We start from the raw sequence: 21,830 nt of genomic DNA, 5'->3' as shown, positions 1-21,830 counted from the left end.
GTTCTCTGTCTCTTGTTACAGTCTTTGTTTTAAAGTCTATTTTTCTGATATAACTATTGCTACCCTGGCTCTTTTTTAAACTTCCATTTGCATGGTGAATGTTTTTCCATCCCTTTACTTTTAGTCTGTATGTATTTTTAGGTCTGAGGTGAGCCTCTTATAGGCAATATGTAGATGGTTCTTGCTTTTTTATCCATTCTGTCACTCTGTGTCTTTTGATAACATTTAGGCATTTGCATTTAAATTAATTATTGATAGGTATATACTTGTTGCCATTTTAAAATTTTGTTTTCTGGTTCTTTTTGTAGTTCTTCTTTGTTCTTTCTTCTTCTCTTGCTCTCTTTGTGATTGAGGAATATCTATAGTGTTTTGTTTGGCTTTCTTTCTCTTTATTTTTGTGCATCTATCATTGGTTTTGGGTTTGCGGTTACCATGAGGTTTATCTATAACATCCTAAATAAATAGCAGTCCGTATTAATTTGACGGTCATTTAAGTTCAAACACATTCCAAAACAAATAAAAAGAGAAAAATAAAAAATATTTTGTTTCCTTTTCCCCTTATCTTCCCTTTTTACTCCTTTCTCCACCTTTATGTATATGTTGTCAAAGTTTACATCTTTTCATTCGTATTTTTCTTATGTATAATTATGGCCATGTCTTTTCCACTTAAAGATGTCCTTTTAACCTTTCTTATAAGACTGGCTTATTTTTGATAAACACCTTTATCTTTTGTTTCTCTGGGAAGCTCTGTCTCTCAAATATGAATGATAACCTTGCTGGGTAGAGTATTCTTGGTCATAGGTTTTTCCTCTTAGCACTTGGAATATATCATGCCACTCTCTTCTGGCTTGCAAAGTTTCTGCTGAAAAATCAGCTGATAGCCTTATAGGTTCTCCCTTGGAAGTAACATTTTGTGTCTCTCTTGATGCTTTTAAGATCCTTTACCTTTAACCTTCGACATTTTAATTATTATGTGCTGTGGTGTGGACCTCCTTGGGTTCATCTGGTTTGGAACTCTCTGGTTTTCTTGGACTTGGATGTCTATTTTCTTCCCTAGGATAAGGAAGTTTTCAGTTATTATTTCTTTAAGTAAGTTTCCTACACTTTTCTCTCTCCTTCTCCTGGGACCCCTATAATGCGAATGTTTGTCACTTGATGTTGTCCAAGAGATCTCTTACTATATCCGCATTTTTAAAAAAACCTTTTCTCTTTTTGCTGGCCAGCTCGTGTGCTTTCCATTACCCTGTCCTCCAGACTGCTGATATGCTCTTCTGCATCCTCTAACCTACTATTGATTCCTACTAGTATGGTTTTTATTTCAGTTATTGTATTCTTCAACTCTTTTTTTTTAAATATTTTCTCTCTTTGTTGAAGGACTCACTGGGTTCTTCCACTTTTTTCTTCAGCCCAGTGCATATCTTTGTGGTCATTACTTTAAATTCTTTATCAGGTATATTGCTTATTTCTGTTTCATTTAGTTCTTTTTCTTATTCTTTCTTTTGGAACATATTCTATCTCCCCGTTTGGTTGACTTTTTGTGTTTCTATGGATTAGATGAAGCAGCTACTTCTCCTAAAGCTGAAGGAGTGGTCTTATGTATGGTGTCCCCTATGTAGCCTGTGTGTGTTAGGTGACTTTTCCTGGTTGGCTGGAGCTATGGCCATATATGCTACTCTTTTAAACCACAGTATATCTCTGTCTCTCTTCCTATACTCTTGCCATACTCTGTATCTTTGGTTGTTCAGTAGCTATTCAGTCAGCCCTCAGTTATTCCTCAAGAGGACTTGTTCTATTAATAGGTATAATTTGGTGTATTCCATGGAGGAACACAGTGTCTTCCTAGGTCACCATCTTGAAATGGAACTCCTATGATATTGTTTTAAAAACTGCTTTTCATTGCTTTCTGTAGTTCCTCCCCACCCCCACCCCCCATATTACATAGTATTTGATCTGAGGTTTATCCAGAATTAACCTTGTTAGTTTCCAAATGTTTACCTTTTATTATTTCTAGCTTTACTAGAGAGCCACAGATTATGCCATTATCGCTTTTGTTTTCCTTGCCTAAGGGCACACTAGAAAGATGTTGCTAGGACCAATGTCAGAGAAATTACTGCCTGTGCTCTCTTCTAGGATTTTTATGGTTTCAGGTTTCACATTTAGGTCCTTAATCCATTTTGAGTTTCATTTTATGTATGGTATAAGACTGTGGTCCAATTTCATTCTTTTGCATTTAGTTCTTCAGTGTTCCCAACACTATTTGCTGAAGAGACTGTCTTTTTCCCATTGTATATTCTTGCATCTTCTGTTAAAGATTAATTGACCATATAATCATGGGTTTATTTCTGGGCTCTCTATTCTGTTCTGTTGATCTATGTGTTTATTTTTGTGCCAGTACCGTACTACCTTGATTACTACAGCTTTGTAATATAACTTGAACTGGAATGGTGATGCCTCCAGTTTTGTTTTTCTTTTTCAAGATTGCTTTGGCTATTCAGGGTCTTTTGTGGTTCCATACAAATTTTAGGATTGTTCTCATTGTGAAAAATGCTGTTGGTATTTTGATAGGGATTGCATTAAATCTGTAGATTGCTTTGAATAGTATGGACATTTTAACAATATTTGTTCTTCCAATCTATGAACATAGAATATCTTTCTATTTCTTTGTGTCCTCTTTAATTTCTTTCATCAGTGTTTTATAGTTTTCAGAGTACAGTTCGTTTACCTCTTTAAGTTTATTCTGAGGTATTTTATTATTATTGGTGTAACTGTAAATGGGATTGTTTTCTTAATTTCTTTTTTTAAATTTAAATTTAATTAGCCAACATGTAGTACAGCATTAGTTTCAGATGTAGAGTTCAGTAATTCATCAGTTGCATATAACACCCAGTGCTCATTGTATCGCATGCCCTCTTTAATGCCCACACCCAGTTATCCCATCCACTCAGCCATCACACCTCCAGCAACCCTCAGTTTGTTTCCTATTGTCAAGAGTCTCTCGTGAGCATCTCCCTCTCTGATTTCTTCCCATTCAGTTCTCCCTCCCTTCCCCTATGAAGCTCTGAACTACTTCTTTTATTCCACATATGAGTGAGACCATATGATAATTGTCTTTCTTTGATTGACTTACTTCACTCAGCATAATACCCTCCATTTCCATACACATTGAGGTAAATGGTAAGTATTCATCCTTTTTGATGGCTGAATAACACACACACACACACACACACACTCATACACTCATACCACATCTTTATCCATTCATTGGTCAACAGACATCTGCGCTCTTTCCATAGTTTGGCTATTGTGAACATTTCTCTTTCTGCTGATTCATTATTAGTCCACAGAAATGCAACAGATTTCTGTATATTGATTTTGCATCCTGTGACCTACTGAATTCATTTATTCTAGTAGTTTTCCATATGGAGTATCATGTCAGCTGCAAATACTGCAAGTTTTACTGCTTTACCAGTTTGGATCCCTTTTATTTCTTTTTGTTGTCTGATTGCTGTGGCTAGGACTTTAAGTACTATGTTGAATAAAAGTGATGAAAGTAGAATCCTTGTCTTGTTCCTGACCTTAGGGGGAAAGTTCTCTGTTTTTTCCCATTGAGTTTGATGTTAGCTGTGGGTTTTTCATATAAGGCCTTTATTTTGTTGAGGTATGTTCCCTCTAAATGCATCTTTTTGAAGTTTTTCATCATGAACGATGTTGAATCTTGTCAAATGCTTTTTCTGCCTCTATTGAAATGGTCCTATAGTTTTTATCCTTTCTCTTGATGGGATGTATGATATTGATTGATTTGCAAACATTGAACCATCCTCCCATCCTGGGAATAAATACCATTTGATCATAGTAAATGATACATGATTAATGTATTAAGCTTGGTTTGCTAATATTTTGTTGTGGATTTTTGCATCAGTTTTTTTTTTTTAAGATTTTATTTTTAAGTAATCTCTGCATCTAATGTGCAGCTCAAACTTATAACCCCGAGATCAAGAGTTCCATACTCTGCTACAGGAGCCAGCCAGGAACCCCTGCATCATTTTCATCAGAGATATTGGCCTATGGGTTTTTGTTTGTTTGTTTGTTTTTGTAGTGTCTTTATCTTGTTTTTGTATCAGGGTAATGCTGGCTTCCTAGAATGAATTTGGAAGCTTTTCTTCCTTTGCTATTTTTTTTTTTTGAATAAACTATTCCAAAGAAGAATAGGTATTAACTCTTCTTTATTTTTTTTTAAAGATTTTATTTATTTATTTGAGAGAGAGAGTGAGAGAGAGAGAACATGAACAGGGGGAGAGGGACAGAGGGAAAGGGACAAGTAGGCTCCCCGCTGAGCAGGGAGCCTGATGCAAAGGTCGATCCCAGGACCCTGAGATCATGACCTGAGCTGAAGGCAGACACTTAACTGACTGAGCCACCCAGGTGCACCTTAACTCTTCTTTAAATGTTTGGTAGAATTTGCCTGTGAAGCTATCTGGCCCTGGACTTTTTTTTTGTTGTTGGGAGTTTTTATGATTACTGATTCAATTTCATTGCTGGTTATTGGTCTGTCCAAATTCTCTATTTCTTCCTGCATCAGTTTTGATAGGTTATATGTTTCTAGGAATTTATCCATTTCTTCTAGGTTGTCCAGTTCATTGGCATATAATTTTTCATAATAATCTCTTACAGTAGTTTTTATTTCTCAGGAGTTGGTTGCTATTTCTCCACTCTCATTTGTGGTTTTACTTTTTTGGGTCCTTTCTCTTTTCTTTTTGATAAATACAGCTAGAGGTTTATCAATTTTAATTTTTCCAAAGAAGTTCCTGGTTTCATTGATCTGTTCTATTGTTTATTTGTTTCTATATCATGTATTTGTATTCTAATATATTATTTCATTCCTTCTGCAGAAGGAAACCTGTACTATTTGTCCTTCTGTGACTGGCTTATTTCACTTAGCATAATGTTCTATAGCTCCATGCATGTTGTCAAAATGGCAAGACTTCCTCCTATTTTCAGGCTGAATAATATTACATCATATGTATATACCATATTTTCTTTATCTGTTCATCTGTTGATGGCCAGTTGGTTTTTCTATATTTTAACTATTATGAATGATGTTGCAGTAAACATGGGAGTGCATATATCTCTTTAAGATCTGAATTTCAGTTCATTTGGATATATACCCAGATTTCTGGATCATATGAAAGTTCTATTTTTAATTTTTTGAGGAATCTCCCATGTTTTTTTTTCCTCCAAGTTTTTACTTAAATTCCAGTTAGTTAACATAAGGTATAATATTTGTTTAATGTGTAGGATTTAGTGATTCATCACTTAAATACAACACCCAGTGTTCATCACAAGTGTCCTCCTTAATACTCATCATCCATTTAACCTATCCTCCTGCCCATCTCCCTTCCAGCAATCCTCAATTTGTTCTCTATAATTAAGAGTCAGATTTATGGTTTCCCTCTCTTTTTTTTTTCTATGTTCATCTGTTGTTTCTTAAATTCCATATATGAGTGAAATCATATAGTATTTGTCTTTGACTGACTTATTTTGCTTAGCATAATACTCTAGCTCCATTCATGTCATTGCAAATGGCAAGATTTCATTCTTTTTGATGGCGGAGTAATGTTGTGTGTGTGTGTGTGTGTGTGTGTGTGTGTGTGTGTGTGTGTGTACCACCTCTTTATCCATTCATTAGTCAATGGACATTTGGATTCTTTCCATAATTTGGCTATTTTTGGTAATGCTGCTCTAAACATTGGGATGCATGTATCCCTTCAAATTAGTATTTTTGTATTCTTTGGGTTAAATACCTAGTAGTACAATTGCTGGATTGTAGGTTAGTTCTATTTTTAACTTTTTGAGGAACCTCCATACTGTTTTCCAGAGTAGTTGCACCAGCTTGCATTCCCACCAACGGTGTAAGGGGATTCCCCTTTCTCCACATCCTTGCCAACACCTGTCGCTCCATGTCTTGTCAGTTTTGTCATTCTGACAGGTATGAGGTGACATCTCATTGTAGCTTTGATTTTATTTCCCTGATGATGAGTGATGTCGAGCATCTTTTCATGTGTCTGTTAGCCATCTGGATGTCTTCTCTGGGAAAATGGCTATGCATGTCTTCTGCCCATTTTTCAACTGAATTATTTGTGTTTTGGGTATTTAGTTTTGTAAGTTCTTTGTAGATTTTGGATACTAGCCCTTTATCAGATATGTCATTTGCAAATGTCTTCTTCCATTCTGAAGGATTCCTTTTAATTTTGTTGACTGTTTCTTTTGCTTTGCAGAAGCTTTATATCTTGATGAAATCCCAATAATTTATTTTTGCTTTTGTTTCCCTGGCCTCAGGAAACCTATCTAGTAAGAAGTTGTTATGGCTGTTGTCAAAGAGGTTACTTACTGCCCCCGTTCTCCTCTAGGATTTTGATGGTTTCTTTCTCACATTAGGTCTTTCATCCATTTTGAATTTATTTTTGTGTGTGGTGTAAGAAAGTGGTCCAGTTTCATTCTTTTGCATGTTGCTGTCCAGTTTTCCCAACACTCTTTGTTGAAGAGGCTGTCTTTTTCCATTTGATATTCTTTCCTGCTTTGTCGAAGATTAGTTGACCATAGAGTTGAGGGTCCATTTCTGGGTTCTCTATTCTGTTCCATTGATCTATGTGTCTGTTTTTGTGCCAGTAACATGCTGTTTTGATCACTAGAGCTTTTTAATATATCTTGAAGTCCAGAATTGTGATGCCTCTGGCTTTGCTTTTTTCTTTTCAAGATTGCTTTGGCTACTCAGTTTATTTAATAAAAACCCTCAACAAAATAAGAATAGAGGCAACATATCTCAAAACCACAAATACCATATATGAAAAACCCACAGCTAATATCTTCAATGGAGGAAAACTGAGAACCTTTCCTCTACAGTCAGGAACAAGAAAGGAATGTCCACTCTCAGGACTGTTACTTAATATAGTACTAGAAGTCCTAGCCTCAGCAATCAGACAACAAAAAGAAATAAAAGGCTTTCAAATCAACAAAGAAGTAGTCAAACTCACTATTTGCAGATGAGATGATACTCTATATGGAAAACCTGAACAACTCCACCAAAAATTTGCTAGAACTGATACATGAATTCATTAAAGTCGCAGGATACAAAATCAATGTACAGAAATCTGTTGCATTTCTATATACCACTAATGAAGCAGTGGAAAGAGAAATCAAGGAATCAGTCCCATTTACAATTGTGCCCAAATCTGTAAGATCCTAGGAATCAACCTAATCAAAGAGGTAAAAGATCTGTACCCTGAAAATTATAAAACACTTATGAAAGAAATTGAAGATGAGACAAAGAAATGGAAAAACATTTCATGTTTATGGGTTGAAAGAAAAAATATTGTTAAAATGTTTATTCTACCCAAAGCAATTTGCACATTTAATGAAATCCCATCAAAATATCACCAGAGTTTTGTTTTGTTTTGTTTTGCTTTTTACAAAGCTAGAACAAACAATCCAAAAATTTCTATGGATCCATATTTTTTCCATAGCTGCTGCACCAATTTACATTCCCACCAACAGTGTACAAGGGTTGCAGTTTCTCCACAACCTCACTAACGCCTATTATTGTTTTAAAAATTTAATAGCCATCTGTCTTCTTTACATCACAAATGGGTAAACTTGGGTGTTAGAATGAACAACTCTATGTCTTTGAGGTCTTGGATAGTGGCACCAATCTCTACATTGCTTCCAGGGATTTGGTAATTGTTTTTGGTTTGTTATCTTTGCTGGAAAGAGGACGTTACAGGGTCTTAAATGTGGCTCTTCCTACACTAATAACAGTAACTCTATGGATCAGGGAACCAAAGTGGGGAGATTCCAACTACTGAGTAACACTATTCCAAATTTATATATAGTAATTGAGGGGAGAAAAAGAGCCATTTGTGTGTTTGCAGACCCATTGTAAGAGAGACTGTGGCTGAAATCCCATTATCACTTGACCTCTCCAAGTCTCCACTTTGACCTGTGATTTACATTACCAGTTTGGGAACCCACATATTAATACAGGAAATCCCAGAAGATCTGGTTATTTTTTTTGCCCAGAGAATCATCATCCTGATAATTAGAAAATCATTACCTTTACAATTAGCTGCAGTTTCCTTTATTAAAATATTTATGAAAATATTTGAGGTAGTGATGCATAATGCTTCCTCAAGTGAATCCAACTTTCTATTTATTTGAGAGACTTTGAGTCTGTGATCTGGTCTGGTCTGGAAGATGAGTGAAAGATTATGGTTTTCCATTGCAGTGGCTTAAGGCAGGTATCCAATCTTCATTCTGAAAATATGACTTTAAGAAGTTGACCTACTTTAGCTCAAGTCAATAGCATTTTGCAGTGATCTCTGTGAGTCGTCAATTCTTACTGCAAAATAGAACATGCTTCTAATATTAGGATAAGCACACTCACATTTTGTTATGTGCTTCCCTTCGGTCTCTGTGCCTCCAAGATCCTGTAGGTGATACCTGGAGCTGAGAATTTAAAGCCCTGATCTTGTCATTATTTGGGGAAAGGTCAGAAACCAGATCTCCCGAGTCCTTATAATCATACTTCCACCATGAAGCCCTAATACAGCAGCTGTTTGAACATTCTAAGTCTTGTCTTCAGTAAGCACTTCATTCCATTCAAACACCTGTGATAATTTAACTCGTTTGCCACTGCATACTATAGCTTACAAGTATTCCATTTTCCATTGGTAGTGAGTCATCATTTATTCAAATTACATTAAATAACCAATCTTTGATTGCCATTTTTGAGCTTCTATTTTTTCAAACCATTTAGATACTTAACACAATTCCAGTCACAGTTCTGATAGAAGAATAGTCTCCCAGTAACAGAAAGGCATTTAATTCAGGAAATTATATGTTCACAAAAGCATCAGACGTACTGGAGAATCAATAATCAGGGAAAGCTGCTACTGGCTCTCAGTTTCACTGTCAGGTTTCCGAGAATCAGGAAGTATGGAACCAATGATCCTATATGACTGCAAATCTGAAATTCACAATTTAAAGGGTACTCAGAGGTTAGTGAAAGACTTTATATCTCCTGCAGCCCATACAGTAGCCTGTCATTGCAGGAGGAGGAAAATAGGGTTTCTGTCCCTCTCCACCTTCCAAATCTCATGTAACTACTGCCTTTCACTACTGGATCTAACCTAGAGCAGAAGAAATTTCTTGGTTTCTAGCCCTTGTGATAAAGGAAGAATATAGACAAGGGTGAGAATGGTGCTAATCTATTACCAGGCAAACTGGCACAGTAGTTAAGAGAATAGCTATACTACCTGAGTTCAGATTCTGGTTCCACTATCTCCTAGTTGTGTGACCTTTGGTACGCCATCAAATATCCCTGTGCCTCAGTTGTGCCAGGTGAAATGTAGGTAAGCATCCTACCTGAAAGAAAATTTGGGAGTTAATGCACATAAAATATGTATAACAATGCCTGACATATAGTAAGGCTTAATGCATTAAGGAATTATTATTAAAATTTGTAAATGTAGACTATGGTTTTGCCAAAATCCAAACAAAATGCTAAGCATCAGATAATCTGTTTGGAACTCTTTGCTCCTGAGTTTTTGTTTTCGTTTGTTTTTGTTTTTAGGTGTTCCTCCCTAGAGTCATTCCAAATGAGTCATAATAATTTAACTTCAAGTGTACTTTATATTTAAGGCTACATAGTGTAGTAGCTAGTAGGTTTAATTAGCATTGCTTTTAGGAAGGGAGGCATCACTATGTGAAGATCTGGGGTAATATTAATTAGATCATTATTTTTTTTTAATTTTTCATGAAGACCAAAGAAAAATTGTTAATGTTTTTAGCACAATTTTTCTTCTGAGTAGGATTACAAATGTGTTTTTAAAAAATGTCTACCTTAGGGATCTTTAAATAATTAAAATACCTCCAAAGTTTGCTCCTTACCCATAAAATAATGAAACACAAACTAATGATTTTATAATTTTAATGTCTCTAAAATGTTTCTCCAGAAACATTGATTGAAATATAATTAAATATTCTACCCACTGAGTTCATAATTTCTTAATGTTTTAAAAGCCCTTAAAAAGTAGACATATTGTAATAGATTGATTGCAAAAAATGATTGTAATTCTTTATTCCTCCCTGTATCTGTGCCCTTCATATATGAACTTGGAGATTCTCTCAGAGAGAGAGAAACTTCCCCTAAGCCTTGTGCTTGTGGCTTGTTATTTGTCAATACAAAGTTATGGCATTGCAGGACTTGAGGTCTTGTAATTTACACTCTCTCTTATTCCTCTGCTTTTATCACCAGGACGTGCCTGTGCCCCAGGTAGCCTGCTAGAGGATCAGACTTGTAGATACACATGGAGGCAGAGCTGACTCACTCTAGTTGTTCCAGTCAGAGGTCAGACATGTAAGATAAGCCCATTCAAGAGTAGCAAAACCAACCTATAGCTGACCAAAGATGCCTGCATGAGGCCCACCAAACCAAGTTCAGATTAGCAGAATTTCCAAAAGCCTTTAGAAGGATATAAATTATTACAGACCTTTAAGGTTATATGGTTGGCTGTTACACAACATTCTTGTTGCAGTAGATACACAGTGACATAAAGATTAAAAAACTGAGCAGTAAGTATAATTAAATTAAACAAGTATTTTTTTGTTAAGCAAAGTCAGAAAAGCAGTGTTCCCGTGTCTTTTTTTTCATTCTTAAGTTGTACTTTATCTTTGAAAAGTGTTAATATTCTTTTTGTTTTTTTTTTCAAGTTTTTATTTAAATGCTAGTTAGTTAACATTAGTGTAATATTAATTTCAGGTACACAATATAGTGATTCATCACTTACATATAATTCCCATGTCTTTTGATTCTTTTCTAAATATAAATGCAAAGCTTTCAAAAACATAAGGGGAAAGTTAGAACACTTGCTTTGATTATCAAAAGCATGTTTGTATTTCTTATTCTTCCAAAAGTCTATAAGCAACGTATACAAGTCAGAGGAATTTATTCATTCTTTACATTTTACATTTTGCATTTATTTGCTTGCTTACGTTGAAATAAACAAGAGAATTTGAAGAAATGAATGGTTTCCCTTTAATACTGCTGTGCAGGACAGAAATCAGTCTCTAAAGAAATTTGTTTTGAAGCAACTAAGGAGGGAAAAAAAAACTTCTCTAAGTGTGTTGGAGTTGTGGAGATGCTCTGACATATAAGAGAAAAATGTTACAAGTGGAAAGCAGTGCAATTTCAAGCATTGAATGTGCAGTCTTTCAAAACAAAATATCAGTTGGCACAAATAGAAATAAAAACACCCTGAAAAGACAAGTGAAGCTTTGCAGCTGGGGTGAACAGGACATGAAAAAAACTTTATGAGAGGAGGGGTTCAAGTTAATTCAAGAAAACCAAGGCTTTCAGTCTTCTAGGTGCTGAGGATACAGACTTGGCTGAAGGAAGTGATTGCTAATCTGGGTGAAAAGCAGGATAAATGCATATATAAGATATGATTAATAAAATTTGCTTACATAATTAGAGAATGGGTTATAGATGAGAAAATATGTGACCGGGTCTCAATTTATGTTTATAGTTTGCCAGATCAAATAAGTGGTGTCAGTAGTAAAAAAGGAAATATATATACCAAAGCACAGACATGTGAATAAGTGAGTCCTAATGAGAAAAGTCCACCCACGAGGAGCATAGGTGTTCTGGAATAGAAGAGGATGGTGATAAATATGATAGTAAAGATGGCGTATTAATTATCTATTGCTGCAGATAAATTATCCCAAAACTTAGTTGCTTAAAACACTTGTGTCACAGTTTCTATGGGTCAGGAATTGGGGTGTGATTTAACTGTCCTCTGGCTCATTATCACTCGTAAGATTCTTGTCATATTCTGTCCCTTGAAAGCAAACCACTAGGTCCAGTGCCCATTCAAGGAAGAGGGTATAGATAGCAGGAGGAAGAAGTCATTGGGGGGTTATTTAAAAACAGCCTCCACAAGGTAGTGAAAGTAATTCCTTCCATCAGAAATAATGGTATTCTAGAAAAGAGGCGGGTGATAGGAAAAATGAAATTGATGAAGTAGGCAAGTGGCAAATTGTGGGGAATATTTTAGTGCCCCAGTGAAATGACAGGAGAGCTTATATAAGAGAGACATACTGTTCCTGTGCTGAAGCTAAGGGAAGCTAATGTTTGTCCCCAGAGAGATTCTGGAACAAAAGGACTTCAAGTGCCTCAGCAAAGGCCTGACAGCTTACAGATGAACACAGCACTGGCCTGCAGTGGTGGGGACACTTGTTCTTATCCCACAGGTGTGCTGCTGCCAGAGAGATGCTTGTAGGCTCACCTGCCTGCCATGTATGAACAGGGACATAAGAGGCAAATGACAGAGGGCAATATCAATGCATCCGGGTGCCCAGTGGTCAAAGAAATGTGAAACAAAGCACCTGGCACAGGGGGCTCAGAGAAAAACAGAACTAAACGTGACAGGCAGTTTTTGATTTTAGCCATTCTGACGGGCATGAGGTGATATCTCATTGTGGGTTTTTTCTTTTAAGATTTTATTTTTTTATTTGACCCAGAGAGAGAGGGAGAGAGAGCACGAGCAGGGTGAGAGGCAAAGGGAGAAGCAGACTCCCCTGCTGAGCAGGGAGCCTGATGCAGGCTCATTCCCAGGACTCTGGGATCATGACCCAAGCTGAAGGCAGACACCCAACCAACTAAACCACCTAGGCGCCCCTACATTGTGTGTGTGTGTTTTTTTTTTTTTAAGATTTTGTTTATTTATTTGACAGACAGTGAGAGAGGGAACACAAGCAAGGGGAGTGTAGAAGCAGGCTTCCCACGGAGCAGGGAGCCGCATGCAGGGCTCGAACCCAGGACCCTGGGATCCTAACCTCAGCCTAAGGCAAAGGCTTAAGGGCTGAGCCACCCAGGCGCCCCACCCTACATTGTGGTTTTGATTTGCTTTTCCCTGATGATAAGTGATGTTGAGCATCTTTTCATGTGCCTTTTGGCCATCTGGATGTCTTCTTAGGAAAAATGTCTATTCATGTCTTCTGCCCATTTTTTAATTGGTTTATTTTTAGTGTTGATTTGTATAAGTTCTTCATATATTTTGGATAATAACCACTTTTTGGATATGTCATTTGCAAATATCTTCTCCCGTTAAGTAGGCTGTCTTTTTATTTTGAATGTTTCCACTGTGCAAAAGCTTTTTATTTTTATGTAGTCTTAATAATTTATTTTTGATTTTGTTTCCCTGGCCTCAGAAGACATATCTAGAAAGATGTTGCTGTGGCCAATGTCAAAGAAATTAGTGCTTGTGCTCTCTTCTAGGATTTTTATCATTTCTATCTTCAGATTTAGGCCTTAAATCCATTTTGAGTTTATTTTTATGCATGGTGTGAGAAGTGGTCCAGTTTCATTCTTTACCATGTAGCTGTCCAGTTTTCCCACCATTTTGTGAAGAGACTTTTTCCCATTGCATATTCTTTCTTCCTTTGTCATAGATTAATTGACCATACAATCATGGGTTTGTTTCTGGAGTCTATATTTTGTTCCATTGATCTATGTGTCTGTTTTTGTGCCACTACCATACTGTTTTGATTACTACAGCTTTGTAGTATATCTTGAAATCGGGGATTGTGATACCTCCACTTTTGTTCCTCTTTTTCAAGACTGGTTTGGCTATTTGGGGTTTTTTGTGATTCCACACAAATTTTAGGATTGTTTGTTCTAGTTCTGTGAAAAATGCTGTTGGTATTTTGATAGGAATTGCATTAAATCTGTAGGTCACTTTGGGTAGTATAGACATTTTAACAATATTTGTTCTTCCAATCCATGAACATTGGAATATCTTTCCATTTGTGTCATCTTCAATTTCCTTCATCAGTGTTTTATAGTTTTCAGAGTATAGATATCTCACCTCCTTGGTTAAGTTTATTCCTAGTATTTTATTCTTTTTCGTGTAACTGTGAATGGGATTTTTTTCTTACTTTCTCTTTCTGCTATGTCATATTAGTGCATAGACATGGGAAACATTTTAAAAATGTAAAAATCTTGTTTTTTGATTTGGTTTTTATCCTTTCTCTTGTTGATGTAATGTATCATGCTGATTGATTGGCAAATATTGAACCAAGCTTGCATCCCAGGAATGAACCCCACTTGATTGTAGTGAATGATTTTTTTTAATGTTTTGTTGGATTAGGTTTGCTAATACTTTGTGAGGATTTCTGCATTTCTGTTCATTAGTGATGTTGGTCAGTAGTACTCTTTTTTTGTAGTGTCATTATCTGGTTTTGGTATTGAGGTAATGCTGGCCTTGAAGAATATATTTAGAAGCTTTCCTTCCTCTTTTATTTTTTGGAATAGTTTGAGAAGAATAGGAATGAACTCTTCTTTAAATGTTTAGTAAATTTACCTGTGAAGCCATCTGGTCCTGGACTTTTTGTTTGTTGGGGAGTTTTTTGATTATGGATTCAATTTCATCACTGTTAATGTGTTCAAATTTTCTATGTCTTCCTGGTTCTGTTTTGGGATCTTGTATGTTTCTAGCAATTTATTCATTTCTTCTAGGTTGTCCAGTTGGTTGACATTTTTCGTAATATTGTCTTATAATCCTTTGCATATCTGTGATGTCAGTTATTTCTTCTCTTTCTGATTTTGTTTGAGTCCTCTCTTCTGTTTTTGCTTTTGTTTTTTGATAAGTCTGACTAAAGGTTTATTAATTTGTTGATCTTTTCAAAGAACCAGCTCCTACTTTCATTGATCGGTTCTACTGTTTATTTCCTTCCTTCTACTGGTTTTGCATTCTTTTTCTTAGCTCCTTTAGGTCTAAAGTTAGGTTGTTTATTTGACATTTTACTTGCTTCTTGAGGTAAGCCTATATTTCTGTAAACTTCTCTCTTAGAATACCTTTTGCTACATCCCCTAAATTTTGGAACATTGTTTTTCCATTTTCATTTGTTGCCAGGTGGTTTTTGATTTTCTCATTGATTTCTTGGTTGACCCATTCATTGTTTAGTAGCATGCTATTTACCTCTATGTATTTGTGCTCTTTCCAGACTTTTTCTCTTGGTTGATTTCTAGTTTTGTAGCGCTGTGGTCAGAAAAGACTACAGTCTTCTTAAATTCGTTGAGACTTGTTTTGTGGCCTAACATATAATCTCTTCTGGAGAATGTTTCATGTGAACTTAAAAAGAATGTGTATTCTGTTTTATGATGGAATGTTCTGAATATACCTGTTAGGTCCATCTGGCCCAATGTACCATTCAAAGCCATCATTTAGTTGCTGATTTTTCTGTTTGAGTAATCTATCCATTGATGTAAGTGGGGTGTGAAAGTCCCCTACTGTTATTGTATTACTCCCAATTTCTTCCTTTATGTTTGTTGTAGTTGTTTTTTGTATTTAGGTGCTCCCATGTTGGATGCATAAATATTTGCAATTATTATATCTTCTTGTTGGATTGTTCCCTCTATGATTAGTGTTCTTTGTTTCTTGTTAACAGTCTTTGTTTTAAAATCTATTTTCTCCTGATATAAGTATTGTTACCCCAGCTTTCTTTTCATTTCCATTAGCATGATAAATGCTTTTCCATCCTTTCACTTTCAATCTACATGTATCTTTGGGTCTGAAATGAGTCTCTTGTAGGTTGCATGTAGATAGGTTTTGCTTTTTTATCCATTTCATCACCCTATGTCTTTTGATTAGAGCATTTAGTCCATTTACATTCAAAACAGTTACTGATAGGTATATACTTATTGCTATTTTATTACTTTTTAATGATTGTTTTTGTAGTTCTTCTGTTTCTTTTCTTCTCTCACAGTCTGCTTACTTGTACTCCTTTATTTTTTGCCTTTCTATTTCTTGTTTTTGATTTGTGCTTACTCTTATGTTTATATATAACATCTTATACATGTAGCAGTCTATATTAAGTTGATGGTCACTTAAGTTTGAACCCATTCCAAAAGCACTAAATTTTTACTCCTCTGCTTCCTGCATTTTAGGTGTGTGGTGTCATACTTTATATCCTTTTGTATTGTGAATCTCTTGACTGATTTTTATAGATCAATTTAATTTTACCTCTTCTGTGCTTCTTAATTTTCTTACTCCTGCTTATGGTCTTTCCTTCCCCCTTAATGAATCACATTTAACATTTCTTATAATGCTGGTTTAGTAGCTATAAATTCCTTTAACTTATGTTAAATGTATGGGAAACTCGTTATCTCTTCTATGCTTAATGACAGCCTTGATGGATAGAGTATTCTTGATTGCAGTTTTGCTTTTTTTTTTGTTTTTTCTCCCTTTCAGCACTTTGGATATATCATGTCACACTCTTCTGGTCTGCAAAGTTTCTGCTGAAAAATCAGCTGACAGCCTTATAGGGTCTCCCTTGTATGTAACTATTTTCTTTTCTCTTGCTGCTTTTAGAATTCTCTGTTTATCACTACCTTTTGCTCTCTCAATTACTGTGTATCTTGGTGTACACCTCCTTGAGTTGATTTTGCTGGGGACTCTCTTTGTCTCCTGGATCTATATTTCTGTTTCTTTCCCCACATTTGGGAAGTTTTCAGCTTTTTTTTTTTCCCCCAAATAAATTTTTCACTCCCCCACCACCACTTTCTCTGTCTCCTCCTTCTGGCAGAACATTATTATGCTTGATCGTGTCACTGAGTTTTCCTAATCCTCATTTTTTATTATTTTTTTCTTTCTCCTATTCAGCTTCATTGCTTTCCTCAAGTCCATTGAGTATCTTTATAATCATTACTTTATTATTTTTATTTTTTATTTTTTTTAAAGATTTTATTTGTTTATTTGACAGAGAGAGACAGCCAGCGAGAGAGGGAACACAAGCAGGGGGAGTGGGAGAGGAAGAAGCAGGCTCACAATGGAGGAGCCTGATGTGGGGCTCGATCCCGTAATGCCAGGATCACACCCTGAGCCAAAGGCAGACGCTTTAACCGCTGTGCCACCCAGGTGCCCCTATAATCATTACTTTAACTTCACTATCAGACATATTACTTATCTCTGTATCAGTTAAGTCTCTTGCTGTGATTTTGTCCTGTTCTTTCATTTGAGACCTATTCCTCTGTCTCCACATTTTATCTAACTCTCTTTGTTTTATGTGTTAGGAAAATCAGCTATGTCTCCTGCTATTGAAAGTATTGGCCTTATGAAGAAAAGGTTCAGTAATGCCCTTCAGTGCAGTGTTCCCTCATTAGTGGAATCTGACACCTCAGGGGTGTCTCCTAGGTGTGTTGTGTGTCCCCTACCATTGTGGCTAAGCTGAATTTGCTTTCAGTCCAGTCATCTACAATGGCTCTCTCTGCCTGTTGTGGGCGGGGTTTAGTCCCTGTGTTGTTAGTGGGCCACCCGGGCTGCCTTGAGCTTGATATGGATTAGACCAAGCATTTGCCACAGCTGTGGTAGTGCCAAAGTTCAGAGCACCGTCCTTGTGTTGTCCCTGAGAAGTTTCATTGGTGGGCAGGGCAGGTAAGCCAGCCAGATCTGCCCTCTGCCCACTGCTTGGGCCACAGTAGATCTCATGTGTGTGGTTTTCTTCCCCTCTCCCTGGACAGGAGTCAATTTGGGGTGGTGCCGAATCCTGGGGGCTGCTTGCACACTGCCGTGCTTGTGTCACTACTTTGGATGGACTCCTGCCAAGGTTAGATTGGATGAGGCAGGTCTGCAGGAGAATGCAGGGATGGGGGCATGCTGTTAGCAAACCAGGTGGAGAGTGTTCAGACTGTACTTGTTCCCACAGGTGTCTACATACCTAGGCTGGGAGCTCCAGGAGGGAATTGGTGCCTTCCAGTTTTGTTCTTCTAGAACAAAAGATCTAGATCTAGATCTCCCAAAGATCCCTGCCCCTCTATCACATGCTCTGAAATAAGTAAACAAACCCTCCTCCCATTTGCTCCAGGTGTTTTTCAAACTGCTACTTCTCTGCTGTATCTCAGCAGGGTTGCATTTATGTTGTCTTTTAAAGGGTAGGGACTCAGTTTCTTTTTACCCTCCTGCTGTCCCAGAGCCAACCTCACTGATTTTTAAAATTCCAGGTGTTAAGCCGCACTGATTGCAAGAACTTGTGAGCTTACACCCCTCTCATTTTCATAGTTAAATGTTACAGAGATTTGTCTTCCCGGTACAGGTCTTTCATGCCTGGGGTACCTGGTGTGCCAGATTTGAGGTCTGTTCCTTCCCCCCTCCAAACTTGCAGCCTCCCTTCTTCCCATGGACAGTCCTTCAGGTCAGTTGGTTCCTGACCACATCTCCACCCTTTTTGCCCTCCTCAGTGTGACCTCTTCTCTACATTTACCTGTGGAGAGTCTGTTCTGCCAGTCTTCAGGTCATTTTCTGGGTTATTTACACTAATGTGGGTGTTATTTAGGTGTATCCAGGGGAACTAGGTGAGCCTAAGATCTTCCTACTCTGCCATTTCCCCCAAAAGTCCTCTTTTCTCATTTATAATTATTATTTTTCTTTCTCCTGTTCAGTGTGATTTCTTTCCATTACTTTGTCCTCCAGATTGCTAATCCATTCTTCTACTTCCCCTAGTCTATTCTTTATTCCTTCTAGTGTATTTTTAATTTTGTTATTGAGTTCTTCATCTCTAATTGTTTCTTTATGTTTTCTAGCTCTTTGTTGAGGGTCTCACGCCAGTAGTCCCTGCTCTTTGAGAGAAAGTGACAGCTGATTCTATCCTAGTTTTAAGTATGGGGTATATAATTGAGGCCTTATCAGTGCTATGTAAAGGAACTTTCTGCAGTGATGAAAATGTTCTGTATCTCTCCTGTACAATACAGTAGCCAGCAGCCAGTAAACTACTGAGTACTTGAAATGTGGCAGTGTCTATCATGGTAAATAGTGTAGCCTCAGCTAATCAGTGTAATATCATCTGACCACAGTGATTACTCCAAGGATGGTCATGTTACCTGATTCAAATAATTGAGACTCATGGAGTTTTCTGAGGATCTTGAGAGAGAATTTTTCTGCCTCTTTTGAGAAGATGCTTTTGGCAATCTCCCTAGATGTGGATGACGTGTCATGTAATCTCAGGAGTAATTGGAGCCACTCTGGAAATATGAAAGGTTGCTATTTTAAAAATAGGTAGACATGATTAAAAACAATGTAAACAGGAATAAACCAGTTTTTTAATGCTAATCTGAATCCAATCAAGTTTGTAGTTGATCCTACTTCTATATTTTCCAGTAACATGTGCTCTTATTGTTCAACACATCTGAGGTGGGTCTCCTTTTGTATCTGAGTATATCCTGATTCAATATTTGTAACGTTGAATAGTGTGCACCAATTAATATATAACTGTTTTAGTTGAACTAAAATGAGTTCTAAGAAATATTTTTAAAGCAAGAAAGCAAAATACAAAAGAGAATACATGATATCACATTTAAATGAATGATTTAAAAATCCCTGCAATTGCCAGTTTATAGACAAGGGGGGAAAGGCTGGGGTGGTCTATATGGTGATGGATTAGAATTGGAAACATCAGTGTCAACTCATGTTTAGTTTAACACAGATAAATATGGATACTAGAAATATTTATAGATATGCAATATATACAGGAGTTAGTATACATATCTCTATTTCCTTGTTCTAAGATTTCAGAAAAAGACATTAGGTAAAAATTAAGGTAATATGAATAATATATGGTCTTTCATTAATAATGTGTCAGTATTTATTAATAAGTGCACCACACTAATATAAAATGTTAATACTAGGGAAAACCAAGTTTGGAGTATATGAGAACTCTCTGTACTATGTTTATTTAAAAATCCATATACATATGTGTTACTATGGAATTTAAGATGGAGAATGGTATACAATTATGCACAGTAGCCATGTAATAAAGATTGAGGGAGTGAGAAATGGGAAGAAAGAGAAGAAAAAACACTGAAGCAAAAGAGAAAATATCCAAGGCATAAATTAAGGCATGGAATATAAAATACATCAGTGATGTAAAAATAAATATACTTGTGAACAAAAAATATTTAAGGAATAAATGACAATATTGATGAAAGGATGAGCCAGATTTTCTTCTACTTCTATTATTGTAGTATCTGTAGTAAAATATCAGAAACAAACAATGTTAAAGCTCATTGAGAGAAAAACATGATTTTGGACACCATCAACAGAAGTTATGATTCAATAGATGTGGGGTTACTTCTCACAGAAACTATGTTTTTAGCACCCTCCTGATATTTCTTACATACAAACATGTATAAGAAACAAACATAAATGCAATGAATGTCAACATTGTTTGGTAAATCTCACCCTGCGGAGACTACAGATTCTTGAAGAAGAGTGTAATTAATTGTCAAGTTCAGAGGGACTTTCAGGAATTGACACTTTATTGATTTTTAGAGATTGAATAGGATTTTGTAGTTGTGAGGAAAAGAGTGTGGGCTGTAAGTAAGAACAGATCACATAGCCAAGGCAGGAAGGAAGGAATGAAACCCTTGATATATTTGGGAAATAGCAAAAGGGCCACTGAGGCTAGAGGGTATAAGTGGTCAGCACTAGAAGATAGGTAAATGTCAAATGTAAAAAATTATCGAATGCTCCTCTGTGGAGCCTTTTTCTTATCGCTAATCCATTTTTGTAGTAAAGAATGAAATGGCCTAATTTGGTCTCTGTCTTAGAAAAACAAATAGTCTGAAAAGATGGATTGCAAGAAGAAAGTCAGGTGAGAGAGTACATTTTTTATTTTTGATATTTGGGAAAAACTCATTTTACCTTTTTTTAAACTAAACTGTTTTATTCTAATAAAATCTATTTTACACATATTTATAACTCATTTTGAGGAAACTTTTTATACAAAGTACTTTCCTAACAAGCATGTACCCCCCCCCCCACCAAATGAATGAGTATTAAGTGTCAAATGTGTTAGAATTAACAAGAGGTCAAGATTCAGACTGAAGAGCAGTCATTGGCTTTGAGGTTTAGGAAGTGACTTTAGCAAGTACAGATTCAGTGAAAAGTGGAGGCAGGAGCCAAATTGCTGTGCACTGAAGAATGAATGGACTGAAGACAGAGCATTATTCATTATTCTTCTGTAGGAAAAATGAGGGCTAGATAAGGAGGCAAGCTCCAGAGTGACCAAATCATTTTAGCACGAATACAACCTGATTTATCCAAACTATGAGAGAGTGAGTTCATACAATAGTCCTCTGGAGAGAACAGTCGCTCATCACTCACTTTTTGCTGCACTCTTAGACCCTAGATCTATAATGTAATCACATGAGGTAATTGAAGAAGCAGTATCCACTGTCAGCCAAACATTATTTAAAATACTCAATGTTGCTGCCTATAGCAAACAGCATTTCTCAGAAAACGTGAAATATTGTCATTTCAACTGCAAAGTGATAAATTATCTAAATGTAATCCTATTTTTTCTTCAAAATGAGAAAACGTGCCCTCCCCCCAGTAATGTAGTAATGACTTGCCCAGGTATGTGTGATAAAATTCTTTTTAAAAATAAATTTTAGGTCCTGAGGTTTCTGCTGTCCTCCCCTACATATGTGCTCATATTCAGCCTATTTAGAACTACTTTCCTGAGTTCCCTTCTAAGTTTCCCTAATGTAACCTGTACATGATACTGAATATATTCTTTGTTTGCTGGCATAAGCAAGAAAATTTATCCCTATGCCACATACTATGGGGATACTTAGAGTACCCCTACCACCTCTTCCAGGGGCTATAATGGGCCAGGGCAAATGGAAAATTAACTGCTAAGTCTAATAAAAAGTAGAATTAAATAAAAATAAACATTTGAGGGTGCCTGGGTGGCTCAGTTGGTTAAGCATCTGCTTCAGCTTG

This window comes from Ursus maritimus, unplaced genomic scaffold (genome assembly GCF_017311325.1).
Source record: "Ursus maritimus isolate PB19 unplaced genomic scaffold, ASM1731132v1 scaffold_8, whole genome shotgun sequence".
Classification (NCBI taxonomy): domain Eukaryota; kingdom Metazoa; phylum Chordata; class Mammalia; order Carnivora; family Ursidae; genus Ursus; species Ursus maritimus.
This window is presented reverse-complemented; position numbering follows the sequence as displayed.